This window comes from Thalassophryne amazonica, chromosome 2, assembly GCF_902500255.1.
Source record: "Thalassophryne amazonica chromosome 2, fThaAma1.1, whole genome shotgun sequence".
In the NCBI taxonomy this organism is placed as follows: Eukaryota; Metazoa; Chordata; class Actinopteri; order Batrachoidiformes; family Batrachoididae; genus Thalassophryne; species Thalassophryne amazonica.
This window is the reverse complement of record NC_047104.1, coordinates 82,359,412-82,380,099: the sequence shown is the minus strand read 5'-3', so window position 1 is coordinate 82,380,099 and position 20,688 is coordinate 82,359,412. Positions and strand designations below refer to the sequence as shown.

The 20,688-nt window shown below is 40.8% G+C and overlaps 1 long non-coding RNA gene across 1 annotated transcript; it reads right to left on the bottom strand.

The window, feature by feature from the left end:
* Positions 1-12,796: 12,796 nt before the first annotated feature.
* LOC117526506 lies at positions 12,797-18,777 on the bottom strand. The gene is made up of 3 exons (XR_004565313.1): positions 18,765-18,777; positions 17,685-17,692; positions 12,797-12,955 (listed from the first exon to the last, which is right to left on the bottom strand). It is a non-coding gene; the product is annotated as an uncharacterized LOC117526506 (long non-coding RNA).
* Positions 18,778-20,688: the final 1,911 nt, after the last annotated feature.

Below are 20,688 nucleotides of genomic sequence, written 5' to 3'. Positions count from 1 at the left end.
ATGCCGTCTCTCCTAACAAGACCAGGTTTTCCCCAGAAGCTTTGCCAATTATCTATGAAGCCCACCTCATTTTTTGGACACCACTCAGACAGCCAGCAATTCAGGGAGAACATGCGGCTAAACATGTCACTCCCGGTCCAATTGGGGAGGGGCCCAGAGAAAACTACAGAGTCCGACATTGTTTTTGCAAAGTTACACACCGATTCAATGTTAATTTTAGTGACCTCCAATTGGCGTAACCGGGTGTCATTACTGCCGACGTGAATTACAATCTTACCAAATTTACGCTTAGCCTTAGCCAGCAGTTTCAAATTTCCTTCAGTGTCGCCTGCTCTGGCCCCCGGAAGACAACTGACTATGGTTGCTGGTGTCGCTAACTTCACATTTCTCAAAACAGAGTCGCCAATAACCAGAGTTTGATCCTCGGCGGGTGTGTCGCCGAGTGGGGAAAAACGGTTAGAAATGTGAACGGGTTGGTGGAGAAATGTGAACGGGTTGGCGGAGAAATGTGAACGGGTTGGTACCTCTGATAAAGTTTTGGCGCTTTTGTATAAAAGTGCATGATTCCCCTAAAATTTGTCCCTTAGCCGCCGGACTAATATGATTTATGAAACATGCAAACATAAAGCATATACCACAAAAGAGATTTACAATATATAGTACAGAATAATTTGTGTCTTTATAGTTAAAATATTCAGCACGGATTACTTTTAGAGAGAACAGTGACGCTATCATACATCGTGATATGTACCGAATTGCGATAGTTGTATCGTATCATAGAGCTAGTGTATCACAACACTCCTAATTTCAACTGTAAAAATAGAAACTCAGACAAGTATGATTATCTTGATGGATATTTGTACAAATAAATCAATAAACTAGAGGATTCTACTCATTCCTGTTGCTGTTAGTCCAGTTCTTATTAAGCCCTGGTCCCACCAAATCAAGAACAGTGACTAATGAGCCACGCAGCATATTTTTGGTACGAGAGGAGGTATTCAGCAATCGTGGGAGAATTCGCCATATTGACATTTCAAATCCCGCAAAACCTCGGAGAGGTCACTGCGCTGCGAGATCTCAGTAACATTGAGAACTGCATTAAGACACTCTGATCACACTGCACTTTAACCGTCCACTGCACACAGACAACACCATTAACATCGCAACATAAAACTATTTTTATATTGTGCCTAAAACTGTCGTGAATATATTCTCTGGGATTATAGACATTGTTATTGTGTTTATTTTATGTAAACGTGCGAGAATCACAGGCTGTCCGTTATTTTCAATAGGAGCTGCTGTGAGCTACAATCGCTTCCTGTTCATGTCGTTCTGGGGGAAGTGAAGTTTGCTCTTTAACGTCTTGATTATTGTTCTTTACAACACTGTTTGTCCTCTTTGTTTGAAACTAATATATATAATACGTCTGAAATTCGGTTTGCTTTTATTAAATTCCATGCAGATTAAATGTAACAGACACGGATTATTCGTTATAATTGATTTTTGCAAGTTTTCAGGGTATCATGCAGCAGTCTCTTATTAACGTGACGAAAAGCATAAAAAATACATTTTTGTAGTATAATATTAATTTACAATTGTCATCATCTGGATTCTCTATATGTTGTTGACTGCAGCGACTCTGACACGCAAGGGATTATGGGATACGTCAATAGGGCGAATAGTGGCTCTGAGAGGCTCTTCGAGGCAGTAATATTCGGATAATAAGGCTCATCTCTGAGTGTGGTGTTAATTTCAAGAAGTTCAAAATTTTGCAACAACGGTGTGGGGCAGTTTCTGTATGAGATACAAGAAAAACAAACAAGGATTTTAGAGGCATGTGTGTGATGAGGACGAGGCTGCTAAAAGACCATTATCTGAGCACCTGGCGGCCACCAGGATCAGAGAGGCTATTTTGGGGAGGCTCAGCCCTCTTGTGCACACTTCCACCTGCTTTGTGTACCGGACACTGTATATAAAATAATTTTTTGTAGCAGATTAATCGTTTTCTGTCAGAGCTTGCTTGTTGAAATCACCTCTAATCACTTCTGGAATCACAGAAGACCATTTCATCAAGACCATTTTTGTCTCTCTCTCTCCTGCTCCATGAAATGGAGAACGTATTTTGGAACAGCTTAAAAAGGTAATTATTTTTTATTGTAATACCTTCAATTTCAAATTATTTTCATTTATATGAGGTATGTGTGGATCGGGAGGTCTGGGCGGCTTTGCTAGAGCTGCTGGACCCAGGACCCGACTCCAGATAAAGCGTAAGAAAATGGATGGATGGATGGATAGCGCCAAATCACAACAGAGTTGCCTCAAGGTGCTTCACACAAGTAAGGTCAAACTTAACTAACCCTCAGAGCAGCAGTGGTAAGGAAAAACTCCCTCTGAGGAAGAAACCTCAAGCAGACCAGACTCAAAGGGGCAACCCTCTGCTTGGGCCATGCTACAGACACAAATTACAGAACAATTCACAAAATGAGTATACAAGAAATGCTGTTGGTGCACAGGGCAGGAGGGTCTTCAGCACAAATACCACACCCATCTCTGGATGGAGCTGCACCTTAGAGAGAAAAAAGAGAATCAGGCATCAGAAAGACAAGAAATACAGTATAATTTGCCAGCATTAAACAACAAGAAAAACAGGATATTAAGGTGATTGCCGGCCACTCGCCCTAAGCTTCACTAAAAGATCCAGAATTTAGGTAAAGTCGGCAGGGGCACGCTGAGAATTAGGTCAGCTAGGTAGGGAGGTGCCAGTCCATGAACAGTTTTATAGAGTAGGAGCAGAACCTTAAAATCTGATCTCACTGGGACAGGAAGCCAGTGAAGGGATGCCAAAATGGGTGTAATGTGGTCAAACTTTCTGCTTCGTGTCAAAAGTCTAACTGCAGGATTTTGAATCAATTGGAGCTCCCTAATGCTGGACTGCGGTAAACCAGAAAATAGAACATTGCAGTAGTCCAATCTAGAAGAGATAAATGCATGGATCAGGGTCTCAGCATTCGATGTAGACAGGATGGGATACATCTTCGCTATATTTCGCAGGTGGAAGAAAGCAGTCCTCATAATAATTCTAACGTGGCAGTCAAAGGACAATGTAGGATCAAAAATTACCCCAAGGTTCCTCACTTTGCCAGTGTGATGTATGACACATGAGCCTCGGCTAAGCGTTAACTGGTTAAATAGATGCTGATGTCTCACTGGACCAAGAACCATCATTTCAGTCTTATCAGAGTTTAAAAGTAGGATGTTTCTGGACATCCAACTTCTCACTGATGCAAGGCAATCTTCTAAGGGTTTATTTGAATGAGATTACCAGCAATTATCAACATGTATAACTGAGTATCATCAGCATAGCAGTGAAAGGTAATCCCAAAACGCCGCAATATGTGCCCAAGGGGTGCTATATAAAGAGAGAAAAGCAGGGGGCCTAAGAGAGACGCCTGTGGAACCCCAAATTTCATGTCACTATCATTAGAGGTAGTGTTACTGTACAAAACACAGTGAGAACAACTGGTCAAGTATGATGTCAACCATGCAAGGGCACTCCCAGTAATCCCAAAGTTATTTTCCAGCCTATCAAGTAGAATATAATGATCTACGGTATCAAATGCAGCACTGAGATCTAACAGCACCAGAACGATAGTGGTGTCCGAACCCATTGCAAGCAGAAGATCTTTCACCACTTTCGTGAGAGCCGTCTCTGTGGAATGATATTTCCTAAAAGCAGACTGCAGTGGCTCAAAGAAATTATTCTCAGTAAGATAGTCCACAAGCTGCTGTGACACCACTTTTTACAGAATTTTAGAGCCAAATGGTAGATTTGATATTGGCCGATAGTTTTTCAATACACTAAGGTCAAGATTAGATTTCTTAAGTAATGGTTTAATCACTGCAGATTTGAAATATTTAGGAACAGATCCAGAAGTTAAAGAAAGATTAATAATTTCCAGCACAGTTGGCCCAAGAGTGGGCCACAGGTCCTTAAAACAGTTTTGTTGGTATAGAATCAAATAAACAGGTTGTTGACGTTACGAGTGTCATCAGCATGCCAAAAGAGATACTCTCAAATTCTGTAATTCTTGGTAATACCTCAGTAACTGCGCCCACCTCAATAGCAGGGTGTTGTGGCTGGGTTATGTTTAACCTAATATCTTCTATTTTCTTCTTAAAGTAATCCAGGAAATCTTGTGCTGTAAAAGGGGAGCGACTTACAAGTGGTTGTCCATGAATAAGTGTTTCCACCGTCTCGAACAAGAACTTTGAGAACTTTCAGTTCTTGAGTTATGCTTGTTTTTGTTGATCAAATCACAGTAATAGGTCCGCTTTGTAGCCAGTATGCTTATAGTCTAAGATATCATCACGCCACGCAAGGTGGAATACTTCTAATTTAGAACTACACCATTTCCGTTCTAGATCTCTAGAACAGTATAGAATGGAACTGCGTGACCTCGAGCCTTAAACTTGAGGTCACGCAGGTAATCACTGAACCAAGGTAACTGTGTTTTGGGGGAGTGCGGTTTTAACACAGGTGGCACAATCATGTCGAGTGCAGTTTTGAGCACCGAGTTTAAACTATCCACAAGACTGTCGACTGATTGGGTATGTGCCAGTTGCTAAGCTAAGACATCAGGCAGTCTAGCTTCAAGTTCAGTCTTAGTTGAGGAGTTGATGAATCGCCATAGTGATATATAAGGTTGTTATTCCACTAAACACGGCAGCGAAAGTATAAACAGTGAGTCATCAGAGATTACTGATGTATGAGGCATGATGTCAATATTTATGACAGCAATACCATGTGCGAGAACCAAATAGAATAGAATTTATTATTATCATTGTACATGACACCAGAAAAAAAAAATATCCAAGGTATTTCCACTAATGTGCATCAAGTCCTGAATGCATTGCCTAATGCATCCACAATTTCCATAAATCATTTGCAGAGGGGATCAGAAGGCTTATTTATATGAACATTAAAGTCACCAATGATCAGAATGTTATCTGCAATAGTTGACAAGTTTGAGATGAACATACCAAATCCATCTAAGAATTCAGAATATGGGCCAGGAGGCCTATATACAGTGACAAAGGGCCTTTCACACTGAATCTGTCAGATGCGGCAAAAATCGGTCTAAAAAGCATTATTTTCAATGAGACGCATTGCGTTTCAGATGCGTCAGATGCGTCGCGTCAAAAGCCAAGCTAAATCGACGCATCTGACGGGAGCGTGCATTGCCGCTTGTCAGCAGGCTGACGGAGTAAAAGTTCAATCCAATCCAACTTCCGACCTGCTGAGCTGTGACGTACCTTTGCGTTGTCCAATAGGAACGACGCGTCGGGCCAAAACACGGAAGACGGGTGGCAGAAACCGCATTGGCTGCTGTGGCACAAGAAATGTGGCCGCCATCTTGGAAGGGGCATCCTACCTATGGCAGAAACCACTGATCCATGCAAAACAAACGTGTCACAGGACTGTTCATTTATGGAGCTGTTTTCTTTCATATTATATATATATATATATATATATATATATATAGTCATTTCAACTTGTAATTTTGCCAAAATATGTAATTGCCTTTAATGTTGCTATCAGGACAGTCATTTCTAAAATATGAATTTGAGCACAATAAGTGGAGAGCTTCTACTTGTGCAAATGTCTTTGGACTTTGATTTTGTGAACATTTTTAATGATCCGTCCATTTATTGTTAAAATATAAAATGAAACAGCTTTTTTAAAAATAATAAAAGAGTTGCTGTTCAAAGAGCCTTTTATTTAGAAGCAGGTGATGTTCTGCTGGATTCTCTGGACCAGATGAAGGTCTCTTCTGCAGTTTTTAACTCTGGTGGTGTTGCTGAAAAGCAGAGATGTTTTCTTTCGACTGGACTTCGTGGTGTTCAGCACATCAATGGAAGTTTGGTTGTCTGCTCAGCAAATGTTCCTGATTGGGACAAATAAAAATATTTCTTTAAATATAAAGAAACACTAAACAGTTTATACATAAAAAAAAAAGGGGAAAAACGGAAAAAAAAACCAAAAACGGAAAAAACGCCCGAAAAAATAAGTTATTTAAAGCTGAGCTTTTGTGGTGTCTGAAAAAAGCTGTAGCTTTATTTGCTAAAAATAAAAAGACCGAGCCATTTAGAAATTAAAGTGTTCACTCAGATCAACTGTGCTAAAAGGCTAAGCTAACGTTAGCCGATCATTAAACCTTCAAAGCAGTTCAGTAAACGTCACGTTTTATTTTACATTATTCTCACCTCGATAAAGCTGCAGAACTAAACTCCGTTGGTCAAACTGGGACTTTGCATATATCCAAAAAGTGGAAGATTTCGGACTGAGTGGGTTTGCTCCATCATCCCGGCTGCCTGCCTCGGTCTGCCCAGTGATGATGCCTGAAGGCCGGCTTCTCCGTGCGGTTTGGCCCGCTGTGGCGGTTCGATCGTCGGCCCTCGTCCATCCTCCTCCTCGGCCGGCGTCACTCCGAAAAGTAGCTGAAAAAAGCTTCTCCCAGCAGGGTGATGGGAGAATCGTTCTGTTGTTTTTTTAAAGCTTTTTTTTGTGGTTCAAGCGACCCAAATTCAAGATGGCGATCGCTGAACTTTTTCAGATTGTGGAAACAGCCAGAGTGTGACGTGGCAATCTCCGACCCCCACCTTTTTTTTTTGCCGCTTCCGAAGCGACGCGTCTGACGTCATCCGACGGATCCCGATGCGTTGACGCATTGGCCTGACGGATTCAGTGTGAAAGGCCCATAATTCGGCAGATTTTTATTCTTCTGACCTTAGCAATGTGTAATATCCTGAGAAGAGGGGAGAATCAGATGCTGAAATGAGTTATATTTGTGACCCCCAACAGCTAATAAGCTAAACCTAGATTTATAAATAAGAGCAACACCGCCGCCTTTTTTCGCATCACGAGGGATGTGACTAAATGTATATGCTGGTTGGCAGGCCTCTTTTAAGGGGAGGACAGCTGCAGGTTTAAGCCAGGTTTCACATAACCCAATCATATCTCAGTATTTATCAATTATTAGATCATTAAACAACAATGATTTTGAGGATAGTGATCTTATGTTAATGAGACCCAGAAGAAGGACCTCAGTGGGGTTGACAGTTGAAGTTGACATGAAATCTTTGATATTGCTGGAACAACCATTGGGCCATCCTCAATTTCAATATCAAATGTAGTCATGGGTATTAAGTTTGCAAAGCATATCCCTCTATTATTTTTATGGACAGGTCTACGGAAGCAGGCCACAGTCTCTACTTGTTGAATTTCCCTTTGTGGCAGATAAACTGCACTGTCACCATAGTGGATTTTTCTTGGTAAAACAGTTGCATGTTCATTCCTTCTTTATAAGCTGCTGTTAAAGTATGTTTATGATAGATTTAACATTTTGTTAATGGATCAGATGAGGCACGCACTGAAGCAATGACTTGCGCTCAAGAAGGGCATTTATGCAAAACGCCAGCTTGCAAAAGACTGATTTTTGCAGTCAATCACGGATGAACACAAAGTTAAAAGTTGGATCACAGTGTCAAATATGTGTTTAAAGCCATGGAAGAAATAAAGCCAGTGAGAAGGAGCGCAGAGGGGACTGTCCACGAAAAGTTGGATCACAGTGTCAAAATGCCACAGAAGAAACAAAGCCAATCAATCAAGTTTTATTTCTATAGAACTTTACAACAGTTTTCACTGAACCAAAGTGCTTTCCAATAGCGCCAACTAAAAATAAAATAAAAACAACAGTACGAACAACACACATAAAAGTATAATAAGAGCATCCAAATAGAATAAAAATAGACAAAAAAAAGTGTCAAAGCAATTATGTGCAAAAAGCTGCCCTGAACAAGTACGTTTTTAACTTAGCTTTAAACAGAGGCAAACTATTAATGGACCTCAGTTCAGGAGGTAATGCATTCCACAACTTAGGACCTGCTACTGCAAAAGAACGGTCACCCCATTGTTTGAACCTGAACCTGGGAACCTCCAGAAAGTTTTGGTCAGCAGACCGAAGTGCTCTGACAGGGTTGTGTATTTTTAACAGGTCATAAATATGAAGGTGCAATGCCATTTACAGCTTTATAAACGAACATTAACAGTTTAAAATCAACTCTAAAATGGACTGGAAGCCAGTTTAGGGAGTAAAGTACAAGCGTGATGTGGCTGTGCTTCCTGGTGTTGGTCAACAGGCGAGCAGCAGCATTCTGGACCAGTTGGAGTCGGTTTAGGGAGCCTAGAGTGATACCAACATACAACCCCTGGCAAAAATTATGGAATCACTGGCCTCAGAGGATGTTCATTCAGTTGTTTAATTTTGTAGAAAAAAAGCAGATCAAAGACATGACACAAAACTAAAGTCATTTCAAATGGCAACTTTCTGGCTTTAAGAAACACTATAAGAAATCAAGAAAAAAAGATTGTGGCAGTCAGTAATGGTTACTTTTTTAGACCAAGCAGAGAAAAAAATATGGAATCACTCAATTCTGAGGAAAAAATTATGGAATCACCCTGTAAATTTTCATCCCCCAAATTAACACCTGCATCAAATCAGATCTGCTCATTGACATTGACCCTATGCCATGACATTGACCCTATGTGTCTTTTTGCAAGGAATGTTTTTGCAGTTTTTGCTCTATGGCAAGATGCATTATCATCTTGAAAAATGATTTCATCATCCCCAAACATCCTTTCAATTGTCCAAAATATCAACATAAACTTGTGCATTTATTGATGATGTAATGACAGCCATCTCCCCAGTGCCTTTATGACATGCAGCCCCATATCATCAATGACTGTGGAAATTTACATGTTCTCTTCAGGCAGTCATCTTTATAAATCTCACTGGAACAGCACCAAACAAAAGTTCCAGCATCATCACCTTGCCCAATGCAGATTCGAGATTCATCACTGAATATGACTTTCATCCAGTCATCCCCAGTCCACAATTGCTTTTCCTTAGCCCATTGTAACCTTGTTTTTTTCTGTTTAGGTGTTAATGATGCCTTTCGTTTAGCTTTTCTGTATGTAAATCCCATTTCCTTTAGGCGGTTTCTTACAGTTCGGTCACAGATGTTGACTCCAGTTTCCTCCCATTCGTTCCTCATTTGTTTTGTTGTACATTTTTCGATTTTTGAGACATATTGCTTTAAGTTTTCTGTCTTGACGCTTTGATGTCTTCCTTGGTCTACCAGTATGTTTGCCTTTAACAACCTTCCCATGTTGTTTGTATTTGGTCCAGAGTTTAGACACAGCTGACTGTGAACAACCAACATCTTTTGCAACATTGCGTGATGATTTACTCTCTTTTAAGAGTTTGATAATCCTCTCCTTTGTTTCAACTGACATCTCTCGTGTTGGAGCCATGATTCATGTCAGTCCACTTGGTGCAACAGCTCTCCAAGGTGTGTTCACTCCTTTTTAGATGCAGACTAATGAGCAGATCTGATATGATACAGGTGTTAGTTTTGGGGATGAAAATTTACAGGGTGATTCCATAATTTTTTCCTCAGAATTGAGTGATTCCATATTTTTTTTTCCTCTGCTTGGTCTAAAAAAGTAACCCTTACTTACTACTACAATCTTTTTTTTCCTGATTTCTTATAGTGTTTCTTAAAGCCAGAAAGTTGCCATTTGAAATGACTTTAGTTTTGTGTCATGTCTGTGATCTGCTTTTTTTCTACAAAATTAAACAACTGAATGAACATCCTCCGAGGCCGGTGATTCCATAATTTTTGCCAGGGGTTGTAGAGTGCACTGCAATAATCAATCCGGGAGCTGATAAAAGCATGCATAGCCTTTTCAAGGTCCTTTTGGCTTTGCCAAGAGTCTCAGCTGGAAAAAACTGGCTCTTACCACACTGTCAACTTGTTTCTCAAATTTTAAACAGTCGTCAAACAGCACACCAAGGTTCCTTACCACAGCCCTACGATAAGGAGCCAGGGAGCCAAGATCTGGGTCAGAGGGTCAAGCCAGGGAGAAGGAGCGCATAGAGCACGTGCGCAAAATATGGATTTTGCAGACATTAACATATGAACACAAAGTAAAAAGTTGGATCACGGTGTCAAAATGCCACCGAAGAAATAAAGTCAGTGACAGGAAGCGCTGAGGCAACTGTCCAGGAACTCGTGGTTCGGTTGCAGCTGGTCTGGTGCATTTAATGACTCCGGAACACAGGTGAACTGCAGCCTGATGCATGACGCACACCGGCCGGAGTGTACTGGAGTGTCTATTTTTGGACTGCGTTTAAAAAAAAAACGTGACATCTTGAATGGATGCTGTGAATTGAAAACCCACACTTTAAAGGGACCAAGTGTGGGAGGGCTGGAGGTTTGGACCAAACCCATGCCTAAACGTGCACCAACATCATGTTACATGGCGCTACATGGATCATATGTGGCTTGACATGGCGACATGAGCCACTGGAGGCTGGACAGGGCTCAAATGACAGGTCGGTCATCACTCACTAGAGGCTGATACCTGGCACATGTGAGGTACAGAGAGGCACATAGAGGCTTCTTCATAGTGGATAAGTAATAGATTAAAACGTATATCATTCTTGAAATAATCACTGACACACCCATGTGTGGCTCATTATTTATCATTTATTATTCGGTGGGACCGAGGCTTAACTCACTCTTCATTTAAGTAGTAGTACTAAAAGTAACAGGTCGGTGTTTTAGCATAGAATTAGCAAAAATATGAAGTCCAGCCCCGTAGGGTCCATCCTAACAGCATAAGGACATGTTACACATTTTTGTAATTGACTGAAATGATTGTAAAAACTAGAGCACCACACTCGTAGAGCACAAACGTCTGCCAACACTACTTTCCAATTCCACAAAATTTTACCTTGTACAAAACTTTCAGCATTAAAATCCTGTTAGACGTGGCTTTTCAGAAGCTAAATTAGATGTGATCAAATTTCAAAAGTATGTATTGCGTTCATGCACTTGAGTCAAAGGTTTTTTTTTTGTGGTGTTGTCAGGTTTTTTTTTTTTTTTACTTTTTCAGTTTGAATTCTTTTTCAGCTAATTTTCACATCTCTGCTTTGCATCATTTGTCATTGCTTTTTGGCACTTGGTTTTCAAGCTAATAATTGTAAGATAGACAAATAGGCATAAAATTGGAACCTCCATCCAATTTTTGTGGTGGAGGTAAATCCAAAACAGAGAAATGAGAGTGACTGAGGCACTTTGAGATATAATGCAAAATGTACACCAAATGGACTTTTCAATATTACATTCAAATGTCCACAGAATCCAAAATCGGGATCAGAGCTGGATCAAACTTTGTCTGGTGACAGTGAGTGCCACTCTGCACCTCACCTTCAAATATGAGAGTGATTGGGTCATGGTTGATTAAGATACAATCTAAAGTATACATTAAAGGGGGATTTCAATGTTAAATTTAACTGGTCACGAAATCTGTAATCAAGATCAGATCCGGATCAAAGTTTGTCAGTCAATAAAAGACACCATCCTACGTAACACTCTCAAATATGAAAAAAAAATTGATATTTTTGGACAGTAATGATTTTTTTTAAAAATTTGTTCAATGTTAAAGATGGGGATTTTTCCAATATTCCAAGATTTTTCCTGACTTGGAACGTTGACCTTGAAATTTGAGTCACTTCTTGAGTATCAGGATTAGATATGCACCGATCCACAATTTTTCACTTCCGATACGATCTTGATACCTGAATTTGGATATCTGCTGATACAATACTTTTCCGATCTGATACCAGAGCTCTGTTTGCTTTAATATTATTATTGTTGATTTTACATGAGGATTTTCTTAAAAAGGAGACCTGAAAGTTGAACTACAATTTGGCAGAACATGTATCCAGATTTGATGTTTTGGTGAAAGAATTAAGTACTTTTATAGCCTTAATTTTATAGACTTAAAGACAAAAGACAGCACTATCTCTGCCTCTCTCCATCTCTCTATCTGCCTGTCCCTCTCCCACTCCGTCTGTCGCTCGCTCTCTCTTTCTCTCTCCGTCCATCTCTCTCTCTTTTTCTTCCTCTCTCACTGTTTTCGTGCTGCACAAACTTCAAACTTTTTGGAAACACGAGGCCTTTCAATTGTAAAATAAATGTATCATCATTGACGCTCACGCAGGACTTTAAAGGAGACATTTTCCCTTTCAGTGGACAGAATCTCTGTTCGCTGTCCTCCTTGGCTGCAAGCCAAGCTGACATTTTACAGCCTCGGGACAGTGAAGCAGTTAACTTTTCAGCAAACATTTTCAGCAACAATTCAGTTCATTTTTCGGAAAATCCATGTTCGACAAACAGACAATTTGAACTCAAGAGCCGGGAAGAAATTTGCTACAAACCACAGCTAGAACACTGCGTAAGAGAGCTCTCTCAAACAGCTCGGCTTCAGAAAACCTCCCCACATCCCCTTCTCCCACTCAGCAGCAAACAAGTGGAGAGCTAACAACAGCAGTTGAGAGGATTCACAGTGGTTCTTCTCCAGTATTGGAAAATTTTGCGAGCTGGATCAATTATGGTATTAACTATGAAGAAATACAAAAGTTTCGTTCACTAAAATGCCAGGGTATTTCCACTAATTCAGATGTACTTGCATCTCAAATGGACCATCTGGCAAATTGTGGGTGAACGTTCAGATCTTCCTTTACACCTCATCAGACAGCTAAATTTTATATTTTTAATTAATTTATATCAAGTTGTAGAGATTTACTATCAGGTGGAGTTTAAGGAAGATAACTTTAGAATTATTTATTTATTTGTATTTGAAATGGCATAAACAAATTAAAATGTGTGAAATGCCAAATGTTCCAATACTTTTGAGTACAGTTGAGAAACACTCCATGGCATGTGTCTTTTTAAGTGAAATGCATCATCCTAGTGTCACTCAGAGAGCAAAATTAAGAGGTTATTTAAGTCCTTAAGGCAGCAAAATTAAGAAGTTTGTTTAACACTCTAGGGTCCGAGGGCATTTTTTGGACAGTTCACTTGCCTGGCATGAATGTTTTATTATTGCTGTTAACAGCTCTCCATGCATCCCACATTCAAGTTTTATGTCTGTTTTTTCAGGACCTGTGCTTTCATAATATATATGCTTTTGTTGTGTTTTATAAGTGTAATAAAGGTTTACAATCAGAAATAAGAAAGGAAAAAGTAAAGCGGGAAATAATTTTCCATACACATTTATTCAAAACACACAGCAAACTATAATAAACAACTGTTTTGACACTTTATAAAAGGTAATCTGAGGTCTTGTGTGAAAGACTGTACAACAAAAAGGTTCAAACAATAAACACAAATGCACATTTTGAACAATATATACAAAATGGTCTATGCGTTTTGTTTGTCTCAAAGCAATTTCTGTCTGGTATTACACAAAGGTGACATCACAAACTTCTGTGTTTTGGAGTGTTCTGTGCTGCTCCTAAAGCAGCTTTTAATCACACTTTGGCCCATTTTGGCTCCTTACAGTCTGAGACCCTCCCCCTCGCTCCATTGATATAGTAAACAGTGCTTTACACCGAGAAAGCAACAGAGTTATCCAGTAACATTCACATGCAAACTAGTGGAGCAATCCTGATAGTTACACACTCTTTGTTTGAGCATGTGAGATTGTCATCAGAGGCGCACCGTCTGCTTTCACTGATCGCTGTGTATTGGCGCAGGACGCAATGGAAACCAATAGTATGTACTCATTGGAGCACCCAGGGGGCTATTCAAATGGGCCAACTAGTAACACATCACTCCTAAAAACAATCTTTGGTGTGTCGCGTGAGGTAAATCTGCCCTACGATTGGATTTTGGAAAACCATGTGACGGTGAACCAATTCCAATTGGACACTCAAATTGCGCACGTCATCACCAGTGTTGCCACAGTTACTTTGAAAAAGTAATCCAATTACTGATTACTCCTTGAAAAAGTAACTTAGTTACTTTCCCCAGCTGTCGACAACAACCCTCTGCCACCTCAACATGACAGTGATACTTGTTTAGCCAAAACTTGCTTTATAGTCACCCTTTCTTGACTTCAATGAAAATACTTGTTTTATAAAAAGCAAAATAAAGACCTCTTTCTTGATCTCATATTTAACTGTTGACAGCACTGTAACAGTAAAACTTGCAATTTCTAGCCTACAATGTTTATAAATGTAACTATTAAATTCTTTCTAACATTTTTCTAACATTTAAATTCTCTCTAAACATTTTACTTGTCGAAATTATTATTATTATTATTATAAGTAGTATTAGTAATTGTAGTAAAAAAAAGGCTTCAAAACTGGACCTTTAATCTAGGGGTGTTGTGGGGGGGGCACATCCTTGCCACACGCCCCCATTCCATCTGGATTCGCCCCTGCTTTGGTGGTTGAGCAAAGAATGGATAACATTTATTTATGCAGAAAACATGACCAGATTTACAGGTAAGAAAGTTTTATTGCATTTTCACATCATGTGGTCCTCAGAAAGAGAGTTTAGGTGCATTTGAGTGGAAAATAGTGTTAGAGGACCAGCTGTTTTTAACGACCAGATACGGAGCGGCTCAGCTCAGAATTCTAAATGAAGGAGGGGAAAAAAAAGCATAAAAATGTCTTTGTAAAGCTTAGTGCAGATGTGCTGTTGTCACCGTGCTTTAAGAGGTGAGGACGAGCTGCTGCAGAAAACCGCGGATGAAAAGCTCACAGCCCGCTTAAAGTGGGCAGTTCAGTCGAACCCCGACCCCCTGCCCACGGACCAAGTTTAATGCTGCTATCGACCCACAAGGCAAAAATAAGAGTAATGCACAGTGACTTGGAGAAGTAACTTTAATCTGATTACTGATTTGGAAAGATTAAAGCGTTAGATTACTCGTTACTAAAAAAAAGTGGTCAGATTACAGTAACGCGTTACTGGCATCACTGGTCATCACACAGCTTCTATGAGGAGTACAAAGATGGCCGATGGCTGGCTCTAAAGTCTGCGGAGTTAACTTTTCAGCAAAAAAAGTAAAAGGAGAGCGACTTCTATCTTATATCATTAAAAAGTTATTTATAATTTAGTAAAGCTTGGTCTTAGCCATCGTATACAACAGCATCTGCCCCAGAGGGTTAATCAACACCTGCCTGCTCATTTAAAACTCACTGGAGACACACGCATATACGAGGTCTATTAGAAAAGTATCTGACCTTATTATTTTTTTCAAAAACCATATGAATTTGAATCACGTGTGATTACATCAGACATGCTTGAACCCTCGTGGGCATGCGAGAGTTTTTTCACACCTGTCGGTTACGTCATTCGCCTGTGGGCAGTCTTTGAGTGAGGAGTGGCCCACCCTCTCGTCAATTTTTTTTCATTGTTTAGGAATGGCTCAGAGACTGCTGCTTTGTTTGATCACATTTTTTTCAAAAATGTAAGGCACAACTGAGTGGACACCATTCCATAAATTCAGCTGGTTTTCGGTAAAAATTTTAACGGCTGATGAGAGATTTTGGTCTGGTCGTGTCGCCGTAAGGACGGCCCACGGCGCCTGACGGCGATCTGCGCTTCGAGGCGGCAGCGTCTCACCGTTTCAAGTTGAAAACTTCCACATTTCAGGCTCTGTTGACCCAGTAAGTCGTCAGAGAACAGAGAACTTTCAGAAGAAGTCGGCATGAGGAGTTTATTCAGACATTCCATTGTTAACGGACATTTTGCAATGAAAGAACGTGCGGGCAGAGTCGCATGTCGGGCCGGACCCGACCGCGGGGGGTCGCGACAGGAAAAACACCTCCGTTGGAAACCTTAGCAGGCAAGTTGGAACATGCCCAAGCTGTTAAACAATTTCTCAGTTACTCACTTGTTGAAAGCCATCAAAAGCCGCCTGAATTTTACAAATGGTTTTCAACACGGAGGTGTTTTTCCTGTCGCAGCGCACACAGATTTGCCAAGTCGTCATGGAAACAACTCGGCGAATTTGCGCGCACGTCTTTCATTAAAAAATGTCCTTAAACAGTGAAATGCCCGCATAAAGTTCTCATGTCGGCCTCTTCTGAATCTTCTCTGTTCTCTCACGACGTCCTGGGTGAATTAAGCCTTAAATTAGGATGTTTTCAGGTCGAAACAGGCCAACGACGTCCTGCTCTGTGGGAAGTCCTTACACCGACAGAAACACCCCATAATCTCTCAGCCGTTAAACTTTTCACCGAAAACCATCTTAATTTCTCGAATAGTGTCCACTCGGATATTCCTCACAGGTCCAGAAAAAATGTTGATAAAGCAACGCATGCTGTCTCGAGCAGTGTGTGAAACAAAGGAATTCAGCCGAGAGGGCAGGACCACATCTCACTCAAGGCCTGCCCACAGGGAAATGACGTCACCGACACGCGTGAAAAAACTCACGCATGCACACGAGGGTTCAAGCATGATTGGTGTAATCGCACGTCATTCAAATCCATATAGTAAAAAAAATAAAAGGGTCGGTTTATTATCTAACAGACCTCGTATAAGGCAACCCGAAGGAGAAATACTGCTTTTAACAACCTGGACCTCATTTCTGGCATAAAAAGTCATTTACTCACCAAAATAAATTTGGTGTCATTATTAGTCCATGGTTCAAACGACGTGTTCAGTTCAAATCTGAGGTAAATATTTTTCTTCTTCTAGTGATGTTGATTAGAATGTTTTGTGGTACACAGCACCAACTACTGGACAGGAGGAACCTGGGAGTCAGTGTGACTCACTGATTTCAAAATGCAGCTCTTTTCAACCAGACGTGTGGTGCCATGACATGCCAATCATCTGGTTCCAATCAGATTTCAGGGGAGTCCAGGGCAACCTTGGCCTCCGCTCTAGCTCCACCCATGCTAGGAAGTGCTCAACATTTGACATTTCCTGTTTCACTGTGGACTCAAAATTTGGCACTTCCTGTTTCAGTGTGAACTCGCCACTGAGTTCCCGCGAGAATCCATGTACTTCCTCAGTCCAGGGAAAAACAATCAGAACAGAAATTTGTCCAGGTTTTCATCCTCACAGCTCTTCATGGCTCTACACGGCTTATGGCACAGTGGATTTGTTTTTTGTGTGTGTGTGTTAGAACAATTAACTCCGTCAGCAAAACAAACTCCACCATATTTAGCTAAACACCACCCCCACTAGTGTGTACGTGGGCAGGGTTCACAGCATGAAATTGTACAAATCTATGGAACCAAATTGTCAGGGTGAATGGAACGACTATTTCATGTCACGTGACATAAAACACCAATCAAATGACAAGGATCCACTCAGCCATTATATAAATCTTCACACACTGTATGTGTTTGTGTATATACATACATATATACATATATATATATATACACACACACACATACATACATACACACACTGGACAAAGGGACAAAGCCTGCATGTTGTCACCCATTGATCTTTCTATAGAGACCCGGAACAGCTGAAATGAAGCCGTGTCTGGGCTGTGTTGTGGGTGGCACCATGTTCACAGCAGCTGAATGATGAACTCAATGTATAAAGGGGTGGAGTGTGGGTGGCTCTGTGTGTGATGAAATACACCTGAACCTGCCCCACTGAGTCCTTAGCAACCAAGTGTTTATTAAACTGTATATTTTTGGGGAGTGTGTGGTGATGCTCCTAATGCTTTACTTTGTTGTAGACATTAGAAGTTATGAGCCACATATTTTGTCAGTAATCATACATTACTGGGTGAAGCTAACAACAGCTGCTAAAAGTGCTAACAAAGTTAGCATACAACAGCTGTGCCCAACACGGTTCCTGGAGAGGCCCTGTGCTGCAAGTTTTCCACGTCTACCTACTCAAATCACACTTGATTTTTATTTATTTATTTAAATTAAATTAAGTGGCATATTCCAGCTCTTGATTGGCTAGGCACAATTGATGGAGTTAATTGCCTGGGAATGGAAGAGGGAAAGTTAGAAAATATGCAGTAATGTATGCCAGCTGGCATACAACATTAAATCTGTCGAGTTTCTCTCAGGGTGAATACTGCAACAGAGATGTCTTCATTCTTTAGGATGTTTCACTGCACAACAAACATTATTCCAGGTGTTTGCAATAAAATATTCCAAAATAACCGACACAGTCTCCACTACCAGCCACATCAAGTGGAGTCACCTCTGACCTCAGCTGATGTCACTCAAAGCAACCACGCCCCCACATTTACAGAACTTTATGGCTTAAAATGTCAAACTAAGAAGTCAGAAAAAAATTCAACCCCTGTACAGTTGTCATGGAGGAGGAAACTATAGAGACCAAAACCTTTTTTTTTGTACCAGGCTGTAAATGTTCATTTCTGGTCTAATGTTGGACATGTTAACATGGAGTCCTATGAGAAAATGCTCTGTTTTGGAGCCAGCACCAAGCCTTCTGTCCAGGAACTGCACTTCAAGTATTGGTTTCAGGTTGTCACTTGATCCTACTTTCATGTTAGTATGCTGTGATCAGTTCTCAGGAGTATTGAAAGACAACTTCTGTCTTCTCTTCCAGACTGACCTATCCTCAGCCAAGCGCACTTCATGGGTAAGATATACAAAAGTGACTACACGCTGCTGCACTGTGTGACTCATCTTAAAATCATGCATTAAATTTAAAAAAAAAAAAAAAAAAAAAAAAAAAACTACAAATATAAAGCTTTTAAAACAAGAGCAATCAGAGATTTCTGATGTTCACCAATTCAGATCCAGCTCGCCTCCAAAATTCTGTGGAGTCTTCCATACCCTAATATATATCTGTGGTGCACATTTGGTGAAAATCCGTGAAATCTTGATCCGGATCACCTCCACAATTTAATGGACTCTTCCATGGCCTAATATGTATCTGTGGTGAAAATTTCATCAAAATCCATGCAGTAGTTTTGACGTAATCCTGCTGACAGACAGACAAATAAATAAATAAACACCAATGAGTTTATTACGTCCTTGGCAAACGGAATAATCTGCAATCACTATAAAGTAATGATCAATACTTGTATTCACAAACAGATCTCTGCGCCAACAACATCTTAGCAGTGATAATGGAGACAGACTCAAATTGTCCTTGATTAGGGCCCCTTCACACATCGTGCGAATTTGGTTGATTTCCGCATAAAGTGCGCATGAAGCAGGAATTGTGTTCAAAACATGTAAAATCGGAGCTGCCTTGTACACCTGATGCTACAACTATTTGTACACACCAGCGGCTGAAAGACAGTGTGCGCTGTGCGAGCCCATCGATCCCTCTTGCGGCAGGTATCGGCCAAATTCCAGGTGACACACATGAACATCTAACACCGCTCGTTTGGCACTTAGAAAATGTGTAGCCATTCGTACTATTAACACAACATCAGTCAGCAGACGATCACTGTCGAGCTGGCAGTGAAATTTGTCTAAGTGCCCCACAACTGTGAAGTTGCACATGTGGCTTGCCAGAGTGTCGGCTCCCCCCGCAACACATGCATGCGTGTGTTTCGCATGCTCTCCCACACTCCACCCCTCCACCACATCTGTGCGTGTGGTTCGCGCCCCCTGGCAGGCGAGACATCTCTCATCTGATCACAGAGTGACATCTTGGTCTGTACACTGCCAGGACAAGGGGTGTGGCTGACTGTCCACAGCTGTTGAGACATCTTTGGCTCTGGACATCACAGCTTCAGCACATGTCCCGTGTTTTTACGGACACACACGTGTGTGTTTTTGTGGAAATACATAAAAACGGTCCGTTTGGACACGCAGCAGGCGATCTGAATGACACGTGTCGGACCACGAGGGCTGTGAACGGTTCACCGCAGGACCAGGACACCCCAACAGTATGACAAATACACCACTTTCAGTCACATATCAGCAGAAATACGCCATACAGACACCATTTGGTCAGTTTTCACAACACTATTTTCTTTTTGTTTGTCTGCTTGTTGATTTTAGCCATTTCACGCTCCTGTTACAGGGCAGTGATTGTAGTGCAGTAGTAAAGTTTCCATCAGTTAATCAGAGTGTGCAGGTTCAAATCCCGTGAGTGGCATTTTCTTTTTATTTAACCACGGGGTTCTGTATTGCGTCTCCTTTCATGTATTCTTTATATAAACCCAGTGATATTCACTAATTATACAACTGGTTTTATTTTATTTTCCTCCACATCAGTGGTGTGATGTTGTCCACCTCATCCCATGGAACACAGTGTGAGCAGCTGCAGCAGCTCGCACTGTGTTCTTGCTTGAAAGACAACATCACGTGCACAAACCGTCGCATCGACTTTGTCGCATCATCGCATCGTACACGCTTGCCCATTGGTATGATGTTTTGTGGTGCGCTCATACGAGCTCTACCACTGTGAGTCACCCTGAAGAGTACGCATTTGCATTATGTGTGAAGGGGCTCGAAGTTGTGATAGCTTGAAAATGTTTTGTGCACCCAGTGCCACCAACTCAGTAAATCCAAATTAAAAATGATACAACAAAGTGCAATACAAAATACAGTTGGCACAATGCAAACAAAATGTCTTACATTTTAGTAAAAATGCCATAAGCATGTCACATCGGATGTGGAAGCCTGCTCTGATCCCACGTCACTTTATCACAGAACCAGCAAGACAACAACCAGATAATCTCAACAGAACATGTGCCCTCTTCCTACAGTATCTACTGCAGCCAGGTGTACACAGCAAGTTGCATTCTCAGCTCTATTTTAAGTTTTGGAGTAAATTATAGTTTTTTTTTAAATTACATTT